We start from the raw sequence: 24,020 nt of genomic DNA, 5'->3' as shown, positions 1-24,020 counted from the left end.
TCTGTCTCAGAAATTTGACTGAGAATACTTTTATTATTGAATAGTTTATAAGCAACACCCCAAGATTTAGCACTGTGTGACTCTTTCCACACAGATGTCACTCTGGCTGATGCTTCTTTGGAGTCTAGAATTCAATAATTCTGTCTCTGTGTCTCTCTGCCAGACAAAAACTGCAAAAATTATGGAAATATGAGCTTTTATGATGTATTTCTAAATGAATGAAGAAACAGCAGTCTTACGGAAAATAATCATCAATAAAGAAAGTTTCCAGAAATAAGACTTATTTTCTTTATGTTAATTTATTTTGCCTTGAGCCAAACAGTTCCACAAATCAATTTCATCATCAGTAACAGACACAATCATCAATAAGCTAAATAGCAGAATTTGTAAGTATAAATGATCCGATCTGGAATAAGTGAAGAAATATGGCAATAAGTTCCAAGAATTCAGTGGTTCCTTGCAGAGTTGAAAAGGTACCAAAAACCCTCCCTGACACTACCTAATCTAGTATTAGTGTCCAAATCTTGAAAAGCAAGTGTTGGAAGACATTTTTAACCACTGTCCCTATCCCATATAGGCATTGTGTCAGAGCCATGTATAGCCATTGTCATAAAACATAAAAGCAAGTTGCAGGTATTATTGAGCACCCTTTCCCAAATCCAGGGCTGCCCTCTCTTCTGAAACAGCTGTTGAAGCCAGGTCAGCATTTGGGAACACATCCATGAGGAGTGATGTCAGCACAGTCTCCCTGCCATTGCCAGAGTCAATCTGCTCAGAACAGGTCTTGCTGACCCTGGCTGCTTTTGCCTGTTTGGTCAGGAAGGAGTTTTAAAAACTGAAATGATGCCCCTTAAGAATTGCTAAAGTCACAAGTGAGATGCTGAATTTTCCTCTTGTTCCACCCACTGCCCAAAGCAAAAGGAATGACATCCCCTCGCTGGTATGTGTCACGGTGTGCTCCAAGAACTGTGCCATGCACACCCACAGTTACATTTCATCACACCTTGAGCAGATAGATTTCATCATACAGGAGTCAAACACCTTGTAGCTTCTTAGCTGTCTTTGTCCCAGTGCTGCCATGAACCACAAATTTTTTTGTAAAACCCTGCAACGCACTTGTAAGCAGAAATACTGTCCTTCACTTGCCAACAGTCACAGCTCTTGGTGGTCACTGCTCTGAGCTTGATATTTTCAGAGTCTCAAATGTCCTTGATACAGCAGACCCTGAAAAGAACCTCCACCAAAACTATAGTTATGTCTCTACAATCCAGAGGAGAGTTGCCAGTAGGGTATCACCCCATAATACATAAGACCAGAAAGTGGACAAAGGCACTTCCCTCATGTCCTTTCAAAGCAGAGCAGAAAGGGCAGATAGAGAATGGAGAAGAGAAGCTGAATGAACAAAGGCAATTCCAAGCACTCACAGTCACTGCCTGCACTGGTGGTCCCAGGAAGGCTTTCAGACAGATTTCTTCCAGGACCCCTGTGAAAATGGCCTCAAGGGTGCTGCTGCCAGAGCCTCTTCTCTGCTTTTCTATCCAGAGTCCCTGGAGATGCTGAGAACAGTTAGCCTGTTTCTTTTCCTGTATAGAATTGCAATTTATTGCTATAGTCCTAAGCTATAGCTAAATGTACATTGAACATACACTATTTTGCAGCAAATACTATAACCACTCCTGCCTCCTCTTGCCTGATCAATTCTGTTTTTTTAGAAAACAAATTAACTTTGAATTCTTCTGGAGACTGAAGGAAGTGCTTGTGCTTGGAACAAAAGATGCTTTTCCATCACAGCAAAGACACAAATAAATAACTGCAGCTTGGTTTCCCTCCCCCAGACACCAGTTTAGAAAAGAAGAGGTTTGTTTTTCTTCAGCATGAAAAGCAAACCCATAAATAACCTATTGAAAGGGATGTCTCCTCCTTTAATGTTGAAAAATGGTTTATATATATATATTGTATCTGTGATTTTATTATCTTTCTCCCATCTTTTTTATCTCTCTTAAAGGACCCCTGAGCTCACTTAAAAAGAGTGAAAAAAAGTCACAAAGTGACAAGTCCAGTTTTGTTAGGAATCCTGTCAGTCCCAATCCAGAAGGAGGTGATGAAAGAATTTGGGCCACTTCTGTTCTTTTTAAATTCTATAAAAAAAGTCAAAGCACCTGAGTGCAAAGGCTTAATAGGGCATAAAGCTGTAGCTTACAAAACCTTCCTAGAGATTTTCTGCTGATACTTGCTGTTAAGCAGTTAAGTTACATGGTAACAATGTAAACTTTGTACTATTTTTGCATGAAAAATGCCCAGGATGAAAAGCCTTTTTGGCACAGAGGTACAGCAACTAAACTTATTCAGCCCAACATGGGTAGATTCATCTTAGTTTTTATGCTATAAGAAAATAATTTTGTCAAGTGGCCTATAAATAGGTAGAAAGAATAAATCCTGGAAGAAAAGGTACCACCACAAAAAAATCTAGTTTTCATTTCCTAACTAAAAGCCTGAAAGATCTGTGTTTTTTCATATTTTTCATTTTCTTTTATCACTTCTAACACATGGGACAAGTAGCAAGATCTCACTGTTCTTCCTAAGGGAGCAGTTCTATTGTGAAAAAAAAAAAGATCTCATGAAAACAGCTTTGGTCCTTGTTCACATTTTTATACTTCACAGGGCTCCACAGCTTGCATGCTGTCAGCAGTGAATTCCTCTCACCCTCTTTGCTAGCAGCCTCCTGGAATTCAGGGAATGACTGAGAGTTTTCAACTTGATAGGATGGAGAGAGCTGATAAGAGCAGAGCTTTTAGTTCCTCCAGAACCAGTGACCAAGCCTTTTGTTCTTCTCAAGCCTCTCTTCCACACACATTCTGTCAATCTGTTTTCTAAATTTGCTTAAGAGCTGTGTTAGTGTCTGAACTCCAGCTCTCAGACTACAGGTCTGCAAGCACAAAGGCTACTCCTGTCTCTGTCCCTGGGCTGAGACCCCCTGTCCCCAGGGAAATACAAGCAGTCCTGTGGAACAATTTTTATGCCAGCTTTATCCCACGAGCTGTCAGAAACATAGTTTGACAGCTCCTGCAAGGAATTATGAAGATGAGTGTGCTGAAGATGATTCACAATACTCCTCTCCAGCCCTCCTGTGCACAAGGGAGAACATGTTGCCCTTTTCCCAGCAACTTTTGCAAATTGCACTTGTCCCAGAATGTCCCACCTGGGTTTTGGCACAATCCTTCTCCCACACTGTCTTCAGCCAAGATGGCAACCTCTTGGCAGAGGTTCTGTGTGCACAATATGTTCTACAACATTCACTTCACAGACCTCCTCTAGTTCTGAGTATGGCACCACTTCGCTTTCACCACCAGCCCTGCTTTGCTTCTTTACACTTCTAACAGAATTCAACATATTCCTGGTTCCTGGGTGATAAAGATTGCCTTTTGGGTTTGGGTAGCCTGAGCTTACCCAATATGTTTATAATAAATGGAGTTCCAGCTTTCTGAGAAAATAGAACATAAAATTCCTTTCCATCTGCATAATCCTTCACAGTTACAAAAATATTTTTTGTTTTAGAAATTATAAAAATAATTTAAAGTAGTAGAAATTATTGACAGAGCATTTTCAGGTAGTCTACCTTCAGTCTCCTACCTCATTCTCCCAGTGTTTTATATATACACATCTCCTTTTTTAATGACAATTTTGCAGTTTGTTAAATAATTATGTGTAACTCAATTTGTTACACACATTAGAGTTATGTGTAATAGGAGTTTCTTCACAGAATAGACGATAATATATATTGTTAAATGGTGTAATATTGTTACAGAATAGTGCAAACAAGCTGTTGAGCAGTTTAAGTCCTACATCTATTCAAATTCCATAAGGTTGTGATCAGTGGATCCCTAATGTAATCATTAGAGTATTTTATCTGTTTGTTACCTACACTTTTAATGCAGTTTGACTGCTCCTATTTTTTCCAATATAAAACAAACCAAAACTTTTATTCCAATATCTTTCTGAAATGTAGATTTCATACAATAGAAAACCTGTGGATCACCAGTGATGACAAATCCTTAGCTGAAACACTGTCCCAGTTCAAGGGCATAAAAAGACTGAGCGTCCCAGTTTGCCTGGCTTTGCAGTGCAATCTGTTACTCCCTTTTCTGAGAACAGAAGTGCTTCCTGACCTTTCATACTTCCTGAATTGTCAGTAAAGTTTGAAGAAATGGCCTCTGCAATGAATGATAAATTTAGCTATTTTGTCTCCAGCAACCACTGTTAAATCTGTCAGAAATTTTCTTGGTTCTGGAAAGGTTTGTTGCACTTTTTCAGCATAGTAGAATTGATTAAAAAAACAATCCGTTCAACATGGCTTTGGAAATTAATCATACTGAATCTACAAAAAATGGCATGTAGGTAATGTACCTAAATCATAGCTGAAGCACCACGATCATGCATCATGTATTTAACCTGGCACCCCAGGTCTAAGCAGGAGGTATCTAAAGGTAAATGTTCAGCCAGGTTCAGCATCTGCTGCAGAGCCAAGGAGTTCTGGTAGTTCTTGCTTTTTAGTCTCATTTCTCATTTGTTGTTTCTTAAATTGCAAGGCCAAGCTAATAAAATCTGATGTACTGTATTGCCAGACCTCTTTGTTAAAACAATGAAGTTGTCTAAATTACCATAAGTGATAAAAAGCATATTTGCAAACCTCTGCCGAAAGAACTCAGATGAATCTATTTTCCACTGAGCTGAGTGCAAATCTAGCAATCAACAAACTAAAGTCTCCTCCTGTGGTTTTTTGAGATAGGATTTTTTCCTCAAACATATGAGTTTAATCGGGACATATTAAATTCCTGCATAAGGACTGTATAGTCATATAACTGATAATTTGATTCACAACTTTATAGACATAACAGTTTACATTATTAGAGCACATCAGGGATTTTTCAGGATCAAGTTCTAAGCTACAAGGATAATGAAATTAAAGATATTTTTAACTTTTTCAACAAAACATGGAGAACCTCGAGATTTTCAAATATTGCCTTGATACTGTTCAGTTAAAAGCCTAAAAGTTTGTTTCTGCAGGAGGAAGAGGAAAGACATTTCAAGACCAGTGGAGATTTACTATAAGGTAATGGGGGTTGGTTTTTCTTCATTGGTTTTAGGGGTTTTTTAAAAAGGGAAGCAAAAGAGCATTCCTAAAATAGCAAGGCTCTTTTAGACTATGGATTACTTTATCTTAAGAATGGTCAGTTTAGGGATCTCCATTTTTAGGACATCTCATTTTTAGGAGAGATTTTAAGGGGCATTTACTGTGTTCTCCACTTGGTTTGTTGAAAATATAAGACCTTACCAATGCACAGCCCAAAACTTTCATATTTACTTGATTTATTGATTCGCTTCTCCCCCTGGAATAATTGCATCATAAGATTTATTCTTTCTTTGTTTGTTTGACAAAGTCCAATATCTCACTCATCCTCACATCAGAGAAAGGAGTCAAATGTAGTCTGTTATGAAAGAAGGAGATGAAGGTTTCCAGTTTATAATATCATAACTGGGCATCATTCCCAGTTCATGAGCTAGCAGTATGGGCTTCTGAGCAGACTTTAGGTGCTGTAAATACTCATTTGTATTTGGAAAGACACTAAATATCCTTTGAAATATGCATGAAATAAATATTTTCCTCATGTTTTTTCATCTGTTCTCTGGATCCCAAAAACAGAAGTTTGTGTTTGGAAGGTGGCCATCCAAAATCCTTTGTGCATACATTAACTAAAAATTTATATTATTTCCTTAATGACTTAAAATCTATAATTTTCAGATGTTTTGTGAACATTAATGCCAGAGGTAAGAGCAAAGCTATTTCCTATTGTAGTATCTCAACCTAGTTTCAAGCTCTCATGGCTTAATCACACACAGAATCTTCCATAAACTTGCAGGACTTGAAAATAGTTCTTTCAACACTCACTTAACTAGAAAATAAGGAAAGTTGAAAAAGATGAAGTCCCTATTGTGGAAGAACATTAAAAGTTTTTTAAAAATGAGCTCAAAATATGTTTATATATAAATATATAATAAATATAGATAAATTTTTTAGATATATATATATATATAAAAATATATATAAATCCCACAAATTTTAGCTTCTTTTCTTAATTTTGCAAACTGTTTAGAGTTCTTAATGCTGACAGTTCTCATGAAAAAAAAGTATCTAGACACAGAACAGAGTATACCCTGGAGAAACGATTTTCAAATACATACTAAATAAGATCCTGCCTTCAAAGAACCTAGAAGAGTTGAAGAGGAAGAGAAATAACAATAAGAATATGGTTTAGACTAGTTCAGATGCATAGTTTTCAGCAAGTAGCAAACCACACATTTCCTAGTTATCCTTAAGGTGGTCCATAAATCATTTTTATCTCTGTGTCACCTGTTTTTCTGAGGTGCTCAAAGTCATGTGATAAAGCAGATAAAAACACAGAGACACCCTCAATTTGTACCCTTCCTATAACGCTTCAAAATCTATTACCCAGAGTGACAAGAAATGTAAAGTTTGGGGCCACAAAGCAATACCACCATTTGGTTAGCCAATTTCTGGATGGGCAGCCTCTGTGAAAAATCTTTTTTCTGCTCTCCTTGATTAAAGTTAATTCATGCAGCCCAGATGACTCTACAGAGTTATCAAACAGTCTATTTGTAAGGATCTGCTAAAAGCTAACATGAAATTGTCAGGAACAAACCATGTCAAAACAAACTAATTTCTTTCTATGACAGCGTAAGAGGCCTCGTGAATGGGAGAAGAGCAGAGGATGTCACATATCATGACTTTAATAAAGCTTTGGACACTGTCTGACATGACATTTGCATAAGAGAACAAAGGCACTGGAGTGTGGGTAAGACAGCTCTAAGGTCAACAGGCAGCTGGCTTGAAAATGCTACTTAACAAGAAGATATCATTTTTTATTGACAAAATGGAAGGAGGCAAGAGGGATAGAACAGCCCTAGATCCAGTGCTGTATAGTATTTGACTTAGTGAGGTGAGCCTCCTGATATTAAAGTTTTGAGTTTGGAGGGAGGGTCACTACTTTGGAAGGCAGGATTACATTTCAAAACTATCTTACTAAGATGAAAAATGTAAAATAAATTTATGGTTTAACTCAAGGCAATTGAACAAAATAGCAGAAGAATGATGAACAATATGAAGGTATACTGGGGAAAAAACTAATCAGGCACAGGAGTATCCAGAAAAAAAAAGAAGCAAAAGTGAGAAGAAATCCTGAAATAGTACAGTACAAAAATCAAATGAAGAGGAAAGGAGGTGAAAGTCTGCCCAACGAGGTTATAGAGTCTCCATCTCCAGAGATATTCAAAATCCAGCTGGACACAAGCCTGTGCAACCTGCTCTCCGTAAATCTCTCTTAGCAGGTGGGTTGGACTAGATGATCTCCAGAGGTCCCTTCCAACCCCAACCTTTCTGAGATTCTGAGATCTAAATATGTCAAATGTTGCTAGAATGGGGAAAATCTTTAAATGTTCTTTATTCCCTTTGGGATAGGATAAAGGTGCCCTTGTCTCTCAGTGAGTCAAATATATTAGGGAGCAGCTCACTGGGACAGAGGAAATGAGCAGGGTGATCAGAGCTCCTCCCAGTTCCTTATTCTTTGATTTCTTTGAGATGCAGACGTAGATTCCAGTAAGAAACTGGCAATGAGAAACAGCAAATGTGCATATTGAGATTGATACAGACTGTGTGGAGACAGCTCCCTGTAGCTTAAACACCCTGGATTGTGATGCTCCCAGACACTATGAAAGCAGTAACAATGACAGTATGATTTCTGTGGCATAATTGCCCGTGTAAAAAATGGTAACTTAGAATTTTCCTCTAATGGAAATCAGGATTAGAGTTCTTAGAAATCTCATATATATATCTCAAACACGTAAGACAACAGAGTAATTTTAGTCAGTACCAAATAGGCTTTGTGTTCTTTTATTACAATTTACTTAAAAAATACAAATAAAAGTTTAAAATCCATCCTAGACCAGAGACAGCATAAAACCTCTCATTTAAAATTAACTGTCAAAAATTCCTTGCATATCCCACTAAATGATTATTTCATGATAGATCAGTTTAAAAGGAGTAAAAAGCTGAATTTCTATGTTTAGAATATCGTTGTAGGATCTTTCAGCCTCAAACAGGGAACTTCAAAAGCATAGTAAGAGCAAAACAAAGCATTTCTATCCAACTCTGTAGTCTAACCAGACTTTCTGAACTACGTTACCTTACCTATTTTGTGCTTCAAGTAAATGTTATGCTTTCAAACTCAAGATGCAACCATCTTCTATATTTCAATGCATGTTTTATCCAAGAAAAAAATAGTAAAATGTGATAAATATCACTCTAATAATACAAGAATCTCTCTGCAAAATAAGAAAAAAAACAATGTCCTGACTCAGTAGCATTTCTATTCTAAATATGCTCATGTGTTCACATTGCCCTAATTCGAGAGTGTCTCACAGTCATTAAAGTACTTGGTTACAGCATCCTTTAGAGGACTGTAACTACTCATATTTCTCAGGTGATTAAACCTGAGAAATACAATCAATAATAATAAATAATAAACCTGAGAATATAATAAACCTGATAATAATAAACCTGAGAATATATTATATATATCTTAGAGTATATATTTGGCATCGAAATACCAAACTTCTAATTATTCAGCCACGTTTTGGACTCCTCGTCCCAGGTTTGGGTAGGTTGTTTCCCAGTACAAAGGGTAGCAAGCCTTGCTTTTACAGTCACTGGAGCATAACAAGTCATACATATAAAAGAGTCAAGATTTGACATAAATTTATCCCAAACCCATAGATGGATTTGTTAAAAATAACCCACAATTACCTTACAGTGAGAAACTGTGAGTATCTTAGTGTGACACTTACAAAGCCTATGGTTTCCTAGAGTGAGGAAAAGGGGTTGAGTTGCCCAATATCATCCATCCAAAACTTGGGTTCCTGCACCAACCCCATCCCTTTTTAGTTGGGAGGTGAAACTGGAACTGTCAGAGATCAATTTGTCCCCTCTGCGGATACATCACAGAACACCCTCTCTCTGTTCCCTTCAGTTCTCATGATAAGCACATTACTTCCATACCAGCTGGGTGAAAGTGTGAAAACACTTTAAATTTCTCTTCATCATGTCCCACATGACTTTTCCTTGCTTCAGACCATGAAATCTAATTGGTGATGAAGAGTAACTCCCTCAGTTTGCTATTGAAGCTGTTCTAGTTCCTGTAAATAATAAACCCATGACTATGAAGGCTAAAATCAAGGTCTATTTACATCTCAGCTGAGCGCTGTAACCATCAGACTGAAGAATCTGTCTGCAGCTCACCATCTGGCTCAAAGATTATTTCAATATTCAGCAGTGTAGATCAGCTTTGAAGGCAGAGGAAAAGTGAGTGCCTTTGGAATTTACTAATATATTTTGCAGGCACCAAGAAAATCAAGGTAGCTCTGCAATTTGACAGCAAGGGGATTTTGAAGACAGTATTCTGGATTTAAGCAATAATATTTTGCAACAAAAAATATTTTATGAACATAGCCTGAAATGTCTTGCTCAAAGCCACAGTACACTGAATTTTTTGCAGAAAAAGAAACTGCCTCTGGGTTCTCTTAGTCCAAAGACAGCATCCTCATCATTGGCTCTTTCATTGATTCTTCTTTCGTTGACTCTTGATTTCTACCTTCTCTCGTGATATGTTATCTTTTCCTCCCTGCACGAATACATACAATTTTGAAGCATTCATAAGACAAGACAAAACAAAAGGAAAAATAAAGAGAGATAAAAATGCAACAACAACAAGAAACCTTTCATTATAAATCCTGTGTGGCATTCACATTCTCTGGAAAAATTCCTTCACCCAGGATTTTTTTCCCAGTAAGTTGAGACGCCTCAGAGAAAAGGAAAACAATTCTTATCTCATTTGCTTCTCCTGTGTTGTGCTCACATGTGGAATGTGTTAGGAGATCATTTACCCACAGGTGATTGTTTCATTGGATTCTGGTGTGAGTTGTTTTGAGACACTGACCAATTGGTTCCAAACTGTGTTGTGACTCTGGAAAGGGTCACGAGTTTTCATTATTACTTTTTTAGCATTTAGTAAGTATCCTTTCTGTATTCTTTAGTATAGTATAGTATTCTTTAATATAATATAGTATTATAAAGTAATAAATTAGCCTTCTGAGAACATGGAGTCAGATTAATCATTCCTCCCTGCTACAGGGGTACCAGTAAATACAGTAATCCTGCTACTGTTACACCTTAGAATGAAAGAAATTATTAGAGCCACACATAGCTAAATCATTCTATCATTTCCATTCAACCAATTTCCTTTTCTCCTTTACTCTGAATTAAAAAATATCTTTATCATTTTCAATTTACAAGGCATATTAAAAAGCTTTTTAAATCATCTGTAACAAGAATTACATCAAAATGTTGTAACAACTCTTGTAAGTTCAATACATGAAAGCTCAGTTAAGACTGTCAAAAGCAAGCATAAAACCAAGAAAGCAGTTCTCACTAGCAGAAAGCATCAAGATATTTCTAAATACAAATTGATTGTTAGTGGCCTCAAGCTCCAAGTTGCCCCTTTTTAGAGGCAGATCCTTTCTTATCATAAGAGTAAACAATTAGAAATTTTGTTCTTTTTACTGCTTCCTATTTATACATTTCTGTGCAAATGACTTTGATTTTGCTATTGAAAGCATTTGTTTGGCCATACCATTGTGTTGTTGCAAAAGTTTACACATGATTTCAAGAGAGTAATATTTGAAGGTTTTAATAATTTTTGTCCATTTGTTCACACTGAGCTTTTATTTGTGTCAATAGAAAAGCAAAGTCCAGAGTACATCACAGGAATCATGCCAGGATATGATTTTTTTCCAGAAAAGAAAGAATGTGTGTGTCTGACTACAAGTACATAAGAAGCTTCTGTGCTCTGTGAGGAAACAAGAAAGCTAGGTTGATGTGAGAGATATATAAACAATAATCAGACTGACTTCATCTTGGTACCTGATACCCACAGGTTTGACATTACCTTTAGCAGCCCCATCTGCTTCCTGGGGGAGGAGGACCCTCTCACCAGCCAAAGTAGTGATGTGACATATAAACATTACTTTATGTCCTTCAATTTAAAGCAAATATATTGTAGAAGTGTTATGGTCTGAAAAAATAAACACTCATTTGGCTTCAGCCTCCAGAGACAACACTTGGCTAAACTCCCACTCTGGTCTGCATTTTGGGCAGCTTTCCTTGTAGTCTCATAAACCTCTATTACATAAAAGAATTTAATTATTTTTACATTTGGGCTTCTTGAAAGGCTGATATTCAACTTACTAACACCAAAGAGAATTTTATTTAGTCCCTACCAAAACACCAACATAGCTGCCAGTACAGTGTGTAGGCTGTATTTACAGATCAGGATTTAGATTAAATCCTTCATCAGCTGTGCAAAGCACAGCATGCTTGTCAAGAAACATAACTGCCACGTGAAAAGATAATTAAGTGGGCAACTTCCATCTTGCTCTCAACCTCCTTCCATGGGAAGGGGGAGTTCAGCCCTCAGCAGATCTGTCCTCCAAAAGGGATAGAAAACCTTTAAAGCAATCACATCAAGTGTTCACCTGTAAGAAATTGATATATAAAGTCATATGGACTAAGCTACGCCCAAAAAGAGGTTCATGGCATGTAAACTGAAAGTCATGTGGGTAAATGCCACTTCTATTTCATGCACACTTTGTTCAACTTCCATTTAAGAAGCATCAGTTCATTTTTTGTGTTACTGCAAAAGTACTCAGACTATTCAACCTGCAGGACTATGGATGAGGGTGGGATCTGACTGACTGCCCTTGCTCTGCTGCCTTGTACTGACAAGGGAAGGGGTCTCACCCAAATGTGTACATTGGATTCATCCAGCAGTGCACCTGTGGTGAGGGTCTGAGTGCAGTAGAGTGTAAATGGAGACTATCCCTGTTCATTCATGTATTTACTATGTGAATTGGGGAGGAAAAGGAGAGAGGCAGCTTTCAGAACAGGTCACTTGCTATTGGAAAGAACAGGTCCATACAAGATATTAAACTTCCAGCCTGAGAGCTAAAACCACTGACAGATTTCAAATAAGTGAGAGACAGCAGCAGTTCACATCTAATCAGGCATTTTGAGGATGTGGATTGGACACTGGTGTCTCCAACTGCTTCTGGGGGAAACAGGTGAGATTAACAGAAGCAGAAAGGCTGGGAGATGAAGGAAAACTCACTGCTGCTGATTTAACCACCAGAGACTCTAATGGCTCCATTACTCCAAGCTTTGTTTTCTGGAGACTGTGTTGGAGAAGCAGCCTTGCCTTGTGTGACCCAGTAACAGCAGCAGGTCTTGTGGGGGGATCTCAATCATGTGGGGATATCTCCATATCTTACAGCAGTAGGACAGCTCCCTTTATGGAGAAGCCATCAGTCCAAAACACATTTTCAGCACTTAGGTGTTGAGAAAAAAAGCAGAAAATCAGACAGAGCCAAGCTCCATGTGAGACGGACTCTTGCGTAATTCCACATTATGCCCCTGCCCTCTGGACCTCAACTGTTGCAAGTTTGAGGCAGAAAGAGTTCCCATTTAACTTCTTTTTTGGTGTGTTTTCACTTCCCTAGTAATGTGCATTCTGCCTCTGAATTCTACATAAAACACACTAAAACTCTAAATTTTAAATTACTGTCTGTAAATTCATCTGGAGTTCTCATGTGATAGCTATGATCCACCTAATTTCCAGTGCTCGAGTTCAAAGTGGAAAATATTGTTCACTTTTTAGCTATTAAAGTCATCTGATTTTTTGAGAAAATAATTTCTAAACATAAGTCACAAATCACTATCTTATTAATTTATATGTTTGGTTTTCATACCTGCTGTATTCACTATAGCAATGTGAAATGTCAGCATTGTGATATTCCTCCAGCAATGGATATTGCTGACTTCCTCTGTTGAAATACAACGTGTCTACTGGGCTCTGTTTAAGTCTTGATTACTGAAAAATAGAATAAAGAACAAATAGGCTGCTTCTCTCTGTGTCTCCTGTTTCTTTTAATATTTTGCTAGGAGGGAAACAAAACTGAGCCTTACTTATTCAGACCTCTGCCCTATTGTGTCTCTTTAAATTAGATTTGCTGCAATGCAGTATTTTGTTTACTCTCCTAGAAATGAAGGACAGAGTTAAGTTGCTACAGAACCAGAGACTGCAGCAAACAGTCCAAATGTTTGTGATAGCTTCTGATTTTTTAAGCTTCTCTGTACTTTGAAAAAAAGGTTTAGAAAGGTTTTGTGAAAAAATAGAGTGGTTGGAAATGTAAAATAGAGTTTAAGCTTCACAAGGGAGAATAGAGAAATTAGTCATTCTAATTCCTTTGTAAAAGAAAGGGACTGTAAATGTAGGTGGCAATACCAATGCTAATAATAAAGGCCTGGGGAGTGCATAAAGAATAAAAGCTACTTATCAGTTATTTAAGTTGCTACTTTTGGGATTTTAGACTAATAATAGCAGCTGAGAAGGTTTTTGTAGCATTTTTTCACTGCTCAAAATTACCTGATTTTTTAATGATTTAGTATATGGATGCTGTATAAAAAAGAAATTAGTGCTTTAGTTAATGACTAGGCATACATTATCATGTGCACATGGTGTTTATAATGTACACATATACAGAGGTGAATGTTAAGAAACAAAATGTTTATATGTTATACCAGGTCGAACAAAGACACCCACATAGGAAGATGGTTGCTGATAATGTTTTGTTATTTGCAAGCTTTGCTATCTCCCAGCCATACACTGGAGATATGATCAGCTGATGGCCTGAAGTCTCAAGCAGATCTACTTTTCAGTGAAAATGTCACCCATTTTATTTATAGAAGACAAATTCTGCTAAACATTAACAGGAAAACATGCAAACATATGTCTGAAAGAGTTAAATAGAAAACCAGCCTATAGATGGTCAGCAGCCAAACACAGAGAAAAGGAAGAGGAAGATGAAAAGGGGGCGCCCAAAATGATGGGAAGCAGAGTGTGTGCAGGCCCCAAAGGAGAGCAAGAACAGAAGCTCTTTGCTTCCCCCTGTAGGGGGAAAAACCACTCTGACCAGGTCTGATTTGCATATATTATTTATATTATTATTCATACATCAGTGCACTCCATGAGACTGTTCTCTGCTGTGCTCTGTTTCACAAATTAGGAGACACAATATATGTAAACACATTTGCAAAAACAAAGGGTAAAGAAGCCGTGAGATGTAACAGCTAAAGAAAAGAGGTCACCCTTAATTACAGTTGTCTCCAGATGGGTAGAAATTTTATGGAGGCTTAGTGCCTATTTCTTTAATGTATAATACAGATATCAGTTGGTACAGTTCTGCTTCTAGCTTTTAAAGGGATATTACAGATTCAGCAAAATTTTGAGTGAAATCTCTTCCTTGTTTCTTTTCTTTTTCTTCTTAACTCTCCTTTTTTTTCCTGCAGTTACACCCAGATTCTTTGTTTGCCCAGTGTAATTTGTAAGCTGTTACTCTCTTGGATTTTTTTCTCCATCTTCCTCTTTCTTTATTCATTTGTAATTGAGATAGAAATGAAGAACACTGAGAATATTTTTAGTAGTAGATTTATGTAAGAAAATCATTATCTATCCTGACTTACACAAAAAAGAAAAAAAATTATGGACACTAGTTTAAGATAGCACCTCATCTCATTTATTCCCATCAACATGAAAGCACAGACAGGAAAAAGTAACTGAAATGAGGAATGATTTCTTTCAGAACTTCACATATTGCACTTAGATTGAAGTCTGAGGACAGTCACACACTCACAAGACCACACCCTGATTCCTTTAGCCTGTCACCCACTGCACAAATCAAAGCAATCAGGATAAGGAAATTTTTCTAATCTGACCAAAAAGTCAGCAAGTGCCACCAGTGAATGACTCAGAGTACTGGAAGATGCATGAATAATCTATGTATACATTATTATTGCTTGGAATGTAAAAAATTAATATTTTCATATGAATGTAAAAATTTATTTTGATGTTTTCAAAAAGTTAAGGATCACCCTCTGCTTTGGATGGCATAAATCTAATTAAAGAATTTTATACCTGAGCTAGTTGTCCTTAGTTCCCCTAAAGGGAGAGGAAACACTTTCCAAAAAATATTTCATCCCATCTTGAAGATGTCTAAAATAGAGAATTACAGTGAAATATGCCATAAATAGGTGTACTTATTATTATTGAACATGAAGACAGCCTAGATACCACAAATGGTATAAGCACTTAACATTACATGAGTCTAGACCAGACCAGTATAATATTTCATGCAATAAAAATCAGATCCTTGAAGTCTGCTCATTTTTATAATCTCTTACTATTTAATCATCATTAGTAGGCTCCAGTCACAGCGACAGGACTTCCCACATTTTTTATCTCCCTCCTCTTCCCACTTGTCTCTTGAGGAGCAGATGCCACTCAGTACTGATGTTGCCTTACATGAGAATGACTGTCCAATGTATGAATCCATGGAATTATGTCTGGAATATAATGAAAAGGCAATAAAATAACTTTATTTTATACTCTGTGAAACACCTTAGTTTCAGTAAAAAAATCTCACCTCGTTCTGCTCTCTTATCCTGTTCACCTGATCATGTGACTGGCTTACCCTAGGCAAGATGAGATGAAAATCCTCAGTGAAATTGTATTGCTTGTGGTTATAAAATCCCTTAATTCTGTGAGTTGAAGTAATTATTTATGGTGGGTTTCAACATAAGACTTTAGATTCTTAATTGTTACTCTTGGATAAGCAGTAAACTTTTAAAAATTAAGCAAATCTTTGTGGTGTTACCTTTTATGCCTTCTCATTTCTTTTTTTTTTAATTTACAGGAATCTATATTTGGCCCTGAATAAGTTTCCAAGAGCTATTTGTACAATTAACAAACAAAAGGTTATTTTTTCTAAATGTCATTTGTTCTAATTTCTTTTCACATTTTCTTTCCTCATTACCACTTTTCATGAACATAATTGCTTATTATGGCAATGGATTTATTTACTTACCAGAGATATTTTGAAACACAAAAAAGTATTTTAAATTAATAAAGTATTTTAAAACAGAACAATAATTCAAATTTAGTATATTTTTATCAATAAAGTTTTCCCCTTTAAGGATTGTTTTTCTCAATCAACTTATGGATCAAAGCATTAACAAAAAGATTGATGCAAATTCAAAAGTCAGAAAAAGTTACAAAGTGAATTTATGATGCATATACAAAAAATGAGACTTGTTAACATACAGCTTTTAAATATTAGAATTTTTTCATGCAGAAAGAGGTACTCATCAAAACAAAACTGTTCATAAGAAAGTGCTGTTTTCTATGAGCACACAGAACAATATTCTAAAACATGCTGAACACCAAACATTTTAAAAGCTTTAAACTCTCCAAACACCCTGCATATACACTTTGGAAGAAAATTTTAAAAAGAGGTTTTTCTCTTAAATTGCTTATCAATTTAAAAGAGTGCCAAGTAACAAAAAACTAAAAAAAACCAAAATCTAAAAATTAAAATGAGCTTGTTCAAAACAATCAAAACAAAATGTTTTGACTGAGCAAGACAAATTCTTTTGTTTTCTCTCATGAACATTTTGGAGGATTTTATCTTTTGTCTCACTTCATCATAAAACACTTTCAATAACCTTAAAAATTCTAAGAGTTCTTATAAAAACCATGAGACAAAAATTTCAAGAAGAAAAAATAGTCAAAGAAATTGCCAGGTATTAAGAACAGTAAACTGATTTGAGAAAGTATCCTTGCATTTTCAGATAAATAAGGCTAATAGTAGTAAAAAATATTTATGTGTATGTTACCACCAAGTCATTCTGTAGTTAAGAGAAAAGAAGCATGAACTTGTACACCTCCATGAACTGCAACTTCTTCAGTTGAATTTAAAAAGTCTTTTCTTATCTAGAAGTCAGATTGCTGGTTTAAATTCTGGTTTTGAGGAGAGAGAGAATCTCCATAGAGCAAGGCCTATTCCAGCTTGCATTAGGCTGAATTGCCTTGTTAGGAAACATAACTCATTTTGTTTGGCTCATCAGAAAATCTTGACAATCAGTTTTGCATAGCAAGATATATGAAGAGGAAATAACATCACCTTCATCTAAGTGGGCCTTCAGCTGTCCTTGCATTTAAATGTCTCTGGATTTTACTCTCTAGTGCTGGCTGCAGTACAGAACTACTGGTGAGCAGTACCCTGCCAATGGCTAATGAAATTATGTTTTCCAAGGTGGATATGATAGATTATTGTAGTTCTTCTATGCAAAATCCGTGCTTCAGTTTGGGATCAGGCAGGGTCAGGACTCATCTAGGCATGGCAGGGAAGCAGCCAGGCATCTGATACCATAATGAAAGTAACTTCACAACAGACTGATAAATCCAGTTATCCTCAAAGGAGATTTAGGTTAATGGAGGTTACAGGAGTGGGTAGGCAGTTAAGCAAAACTTATCATTTATAGTTCGTCTCCAGCGATGATTTCTCGTTCTTGTTATTGCAGAAAGCAGGTGATCTCAGCTGTGACAAATACTTTGTTCAAAAAGTGAAGGTATCTGTGAAACTTCACAGATCCTTCTAGCACAAAACTCTACCTAAAAGTCCAGGCAGTCTTGACAACACTTTCCTCCATCAAAGCTGTGACTCTGACTTCTACACCACAACTTCATGAGTGAGGGAGTAACATTTAACACTATTTGAAGACAGAAGTTTGTCTATTCCAAGTCTGTTCATACAAACCAGAGGTTGCCAAGTGTTCTTTCAACATTTGTCCTGTTGATTCTTCTTCTCCCTATTGTCAAATGACACATAGTGGTTCACCACGGGATGAGCAGGGGTGTTCACATGAGGTCATATGGCAAAGTGTCCATTCTTATTGCAAACATCATGTCTCTGTTGCACAAGGCTTACTCCAAGGAATGTGTGGTTTAGAGTCACAGAATCATAGAATCATTCAAGTTGGAAAAGACCTTCAAGATCATCCAGTCCAACCTTTTACCAAACACTGCTATGCCACTAAACCATGTCACAAAGAGCCATGTCTACTTGTTTCTTAAACATTTCCAGGAATGGTGACTCAACCACCACTCTAGTAGGACTTTACCTGGACTGAACTTCAGAGTGGCAGTTCTTGGCTCTTGAGAAGCAATGCAGTTTCTGTTCCTCTTCAGGAGTCTTGTGGCATGCAACTGCTTGGTGAGCTGGACTGTTGTGATTGTACTCTGGGACCCCTGAGTGATATCTTGAGAGGCTGATCTCAGAAACTAGACAGAGTTAAAGGAATAAAGTAGGTATTTACGAAAAGGTCTTAAAAGTGTACACCTTGGGCAGTACAAGAGCCTGGCCAGGGCTCTGCCTAAGATGAACCCAAGATGGATGCAAGATGGATGACTAGTCATGAGTTTCTACTCTTTTGTAAGTTTTGGTCTATTTACATATTGGGGTTAATCTAATTATAGCTTCAGGTTATGAAGTCTTATTCTCCCAGATTGCTCTCCTCAATTCCCTATTGTTTACACTTTTTGGGCATGAGGCTGAAACGGTTGTCCTTGGGGCTGGAAAAGGATTCTTTTGTCTAACTACCCTGTGAAGAGAACTTACTAACATTTAATGTGAAGTTTAGAGTGACACATCAAGGCAATACAGAATCTGGAAAATATAAAAGCTAAAACTTAAGGCATCATGAGGGATGCAGTGAAGACATGGGGAACACACACATGTGACAGGGAGCATTGGAGGGTTGTTCTGGGCTCTGCAACAAAAGAAAATGTTTTCCCATTGACTGTTAAAGGATGATAGCTGTGGTGCAGGTCACAGAACCCTCAAGAGCATCCTGTCATCACCTCTTATATTTTTATTGAATTTATTTACAGTAGTAAAATCATCTTAGGAATTGGGAGGAGCAGGTGTGTGTACAGAGACCTATGGCATGCAAGGAGCCCCTTGGAGCTGCCTTTTATTTCCAGGTACAACTGACCAAATTCCCTATCTTGTTTTAGTGTGCTGGCTACAGATATGGCACAGGGAAAAGCAGGACAGTGGCTTCAAACAAGTACTTAATTGAACATAAAATTGTAAGTGAGCAATAAAGAGTCATAGTCCTCTGGTACAGTTGAATGTTGATGTGGCTTCCCTTGTGGGAAACAGTAGCTGCTGTATTCTGAAAACTTCAGCTTCTGCTGCATCCATAAATCAGATACATGATTAATTTTTCTCTCCTGGGACTCTGCTGTGAAAGAGACCTCATCTGAGATCCCTGGCTTCTATTTTAGCTGCCATCTCTAGCTTCAGTAAAGAGCCACATGAGAACTCTCTTCAAGAAAAAATATGTCTATTGCATATTTCTGTGAAATCCTCAGTGAAAGGGATTAAACTATCTTTTCTGCCCAAGTCTCTCACCCTCTTTACTTCAGATTCACCACTATTTCCATGCTTACATAACAAGTTTTTAGCTTCTCAGAATGTTACATGGAGGATTTGTAGGTAGAAAGAAAATTCAGAATCTGTCCTTCCTTTTGTTTATCCATAGATGGTGGCAGGGACTTCCTTGCTTTTCGCAGCTTCAGGCCAGAAGGTTTACAGCTACCCTGGCTGAAGAGTGTCTGCGATGTAATCCCTATATTGAACCAGGATATTTTTATTTTTTACTCCCTGAAGAGTTCTTGCAGAAAATCACTGGGAAGTGCTTAAGGAGCAGATAAGCATTTATCTGGCATACTTCCCCTAAAAATGACATTTTTAATACCAGTGTTAACCCTTTGGTTCTTTTGAACAGAAGTGACATTTAGCTACAAATCCTCTCAGCAACAGCCTGCATAAACAACACACCAGGGCTTGGAGAACTTCCACCTGGACTTTATCCCTGCCTCATTGTAACAGGGACACAAGTACTATGTTGTATCTGAAGATGGAAAGACTGGGATGTATCCAGAGACCTTGAAAATACACCATCAGAAGCCAGGAGTAGTAAAATGGCCAGGAGGTTTTGGATCCTTTCCTGATCGATGATAAAAAGATTTCATTTCAGACTTGATAAAGATTGACAGTATTTCTTCATTTCATAGACAGTGAGAAGAGGAGCCACTCTGGGAAGGTTTTCTCTATACTGCTGGAAATAGAGTAGAGCCAGTGGCTTTCCATAGGCTCATTTCTGTGCCCTCAGAGGGTTTGGGAAATCTATGTGTGACAGCAAAACATCATTAATTTATGCAACTTTTATTTATTAATAACATTCATTTATGAATAAATGTTGCAACAAAAGACTTTTGGTAAAAAAAATTCTGTTTATTTAATCCTTCTGTATTAGAAGGATGGTGGAAGTCCTGATCCCTGCTTGTGCTGATACCCTTTCCAATTTTTTAGTCAACAGTATATCTGAATTTACCTCTGAGGGAATCCACAAAATTAGAGGGAAAATTAGAGGGTTTTGGGGAAAGCTGCAAAAGGCAGGCCTCAGATACTGCAGAACTGTGAGTAGAGCTAAAGCAGCAGCCATGAGATAGGTCAGCAGAAAAATTATTTAAACTGTAGAAAAATCAAGGGCAAATAGAACAATGGCCCGTGTATTAACGCTTGTCTGAGTAGCTCTCTAAGCTGCAGAAAGTTTATCTAGCAAGATATTAGGAAGGTTAAAGCTTAATAATGGAGCTCTGTGCATTGTGTTTTAAGGCTTACAAGTAGGTATTGTATTCAAAATAAGCAAGCATTGTTTTAACCAAAGGTATGTGTGCTTATGGTGATTGGATAGAACTACCGTCAATATGCTTTTGCTTTGTGTGATTGGTCAAGAAGCTTATAAAGTTGTAACATTAAGTTTTTTGGCCTGCTGCCTGTAATGTGAGCTGCTAGCATCTTCCCATTACTATAGCCATGTAATGAGACTGATGCTGAAAATAAACAGCTCGAGGCACGTTCCACAGCAGCCCCGTCTCCTTCGCGTCTGTAAACAGCCCCCTTGCCAGCGTCAACCTCTGGAATTTTAGAGTCAAATAAGGAAATACAGTAGAGCAGTGGCTACACCAGAACTATTAAATGATGTGCTCTCAAATTCCCACAGGATGTACCAAGGGACAGAACCATCATCCACACCTCTCTTGCACAAAGGACTTTTCTTGAACACACCCATTAAAACACATGCCTTGAATCCATCACCTAGTCCTGCGATACTAAATATATTTTAACTCAGATGATCCATGTAATTCTGGAGCTCTCTCAGGGCTGTTGTATAAGGCTGAACCAAGATGGGTGTTGGCCTCTTCTACCAGGCAACCAGTGACAGGACAAGAGGACATGGCCTCAAGCTTTGCCAGGGAAGGTTCAGGCTGGACACCAAGAAGAATTTCTTCACTGAATGGATTGTCAAGCACTGGAAGGGCTGCCCAGGGAAGTGATTGAGTTACAAGTGTTCAAGATATTACTAGATATGTCACTAGGTTTAGTTGGGGTGGTGGTGTTCAGCCAATGGTTGGACTCAATGATCTTGGAGGTCTTTTCCAATCTTAGTCATTCTGTGAATCTATGTGCTGGAATGAGCTATTGTATCTTTTTACACATTTCTACATCAGTCTGACTTCCTTCTACTCTACTTGCTATACTTGGCATAAATGCTGGGGACATTTGCAATCTCTTTCTGACTTTATCACCTCCTGGTAGAAAAGCTTCCTAACCCTTGGACTATTATTTCCAACAGTCAAAGCTGAATCATAATTTTAGGGTAGATGGTACTTTCTTTCCAGTTCAAAATTATTGGGTCAAGGTTGCACAAAAACCAAACAAACAAGAAAACCTCTACAAAATCACAAGTGAAAGATGTGTCACATAGATAATTTATTAGCTGTTGTGACCATGGACAAAACATAAATATGCACTTCCCTTGGGTTCAAGCTCCAAAAGAAGTAACTGTTTTGTAATGAGAGCCTGATAGTTAATTTCTGATCACTATTGTTTGGCAGTCCTGTGCTGAGTCTGCCCATGAAACAAGCTGCAATCTGTAAGATTTCCAATGTGCCCTGACTGATAACTGACCATCTTGGGAAAGAGTTGTTACTGGGAGCATTTGTACCCAGGGTGAGGGTAACTGAGCCCAGGGAAGTCTATGCCTTTTTATAGACATCCATTGCACTGCAATGAATATTAAAGTAGCATTATACTTTCATTTCAGGGAGGGGGATTTTGGGTCTATATGACTTCAGAACTAGTCAAATGCTCATTCTAGTGAGCACAAAAATCTCTTACTCAGTCAATGAACTATTCATTATTGTCTCCTTTTCAAATGGAAAGAAAATACCCATTGAACAGAAGGTATAAGTGCTGTGGGAAGTTCTTTGTAAGCTTTTGATTTGTGCTCTTGAAGTGTTTTGCAGAGAGACAGTCAATGAAATAAAAGATAAGGACAACAAATCAACAAATTCACCTTGAATAAAGCCCTTGAAAGTGTAACAATAAAAAGGTAAGCAAAATGTAAATGGACTATGAATTAAAATCAATCAACTAGTGGATAGCTGTATATGAAAAGTAGTAACACTATATAGCAATGTTACAGAATCATAAAAATATACCACAATTTTTTTTTCTGGGACTGTTCTTTGATCATTCAGGAATTAAAATGTTATTTTAAGAGAAACACAACATTTACAATGGAAAAATCTTCCAGATGATAATGTGCTAGGGCTTCTTAGATTCATTTATATCTATATTGATACCTAGAGTGACCTATAGAATCATATGAACGAATATGCTTCGAAACGCAGGAAATATGCCAAGAATTGAAATTATGTACACCCATTACAAGATGTTCATCCTTCTGAAGTCAGTTCTTTCAAGGAAGGTGAGTTCTAACAAGAATACACTTAACCAAGATAGGGAATCAGTGCCTTGGTGTGACTTTGGAAAAAAAACAAACTGTAGGTGTTAGAAGCTAGAAATCCTTAAATTCTGTCATTAACCTAAAACTGTAGGTATTAAAAGATAGAAATCCTCAAGTTCTGTTATTAACCTAGCCTTCCTTTCTTTTGTAAGGACTTGCGAGTAAAACTACAGATATATTGCAAAAAACATGAATTAATAAAAACCCACCATATTTATGAATGTACCTGATTTATACTTTTCATAAAACCTTTACTCCTTGATCAGTAGCAATAGGCCCTGCTAAAAGATTTTCCTCCATCATTACTATAGGTCTTTTTACATATTAAAGGGCTCAATAAGATCTCCCTGGAGCCTTTGGTTCTCCAGGATGAACAACTCCAACTTCCTCAAACTTTCTTCATGCCTTTTAATTACATAATTAAACATAATTACATAATTAAATAATTACAACAGCCATGGAAAGGACAGAAATGAAATCATATTGTGCATTCTTAGGAGGTCATATCAATGAAGGGACTCAGTGCAAATTCTAATTTTGAGTAAAATAAGCCACAATTTTTAGTCTTTCTGGCATTAGATGTTACCTTTTGCACTCTAGCCACCTTTTGAATTTACTCACCTTTTGTTAGTTTATACACCTTTTGTACGATTAAAAGGCTCTTGGGAGGGGAGGGGAGGGCTGTGCAAGAAATTAAGGTGTTGAGACAAGTTGGAGAAGGTCTATAAATCTTGTGATGAGAGAAGTTGGAGAAGGTCTATAAATGCTTACAGTATTTATAATACAAAAGTGACAAGTAGATGTAGATTTGGATCATCTGTTGTAGTCAGCACATTATAAAAAATTCAGATTGATTTAAACTACTTAAATTTAAAATAAATTGATTATTCAGTATAGTAATCCTTTAAAACACATCATTGCATCAGGCTTTTATGCAAGTGCAGTAGATGGTTTTTATTCTTCAGGTTTTACAGTCTACCTTCTTTGTGATCAGCCCTCTAGTTAACTGACTACAAATTACAACATAAAAGTGAGTCTAAAATTTCAAATTCATGCATAG

The sequence above is a fragment of the Molothrus aeneus genome, chromosome 3, assembly GCF_037042795.1.
Source record: "Molothrus aeneus isolate 106 chromosome 3, BPBGC_Maene_1.0, whole genome shotgun sequence".
Classification (NCBI taxonomy): Eukaryota; Metazoa; Chordata; class Aves; order Passeriformes; family Icteridae; genus Molothrus; species Molothrus aeneus.
Note: the sequence above shows the minus strand (reverse complement) of the source record.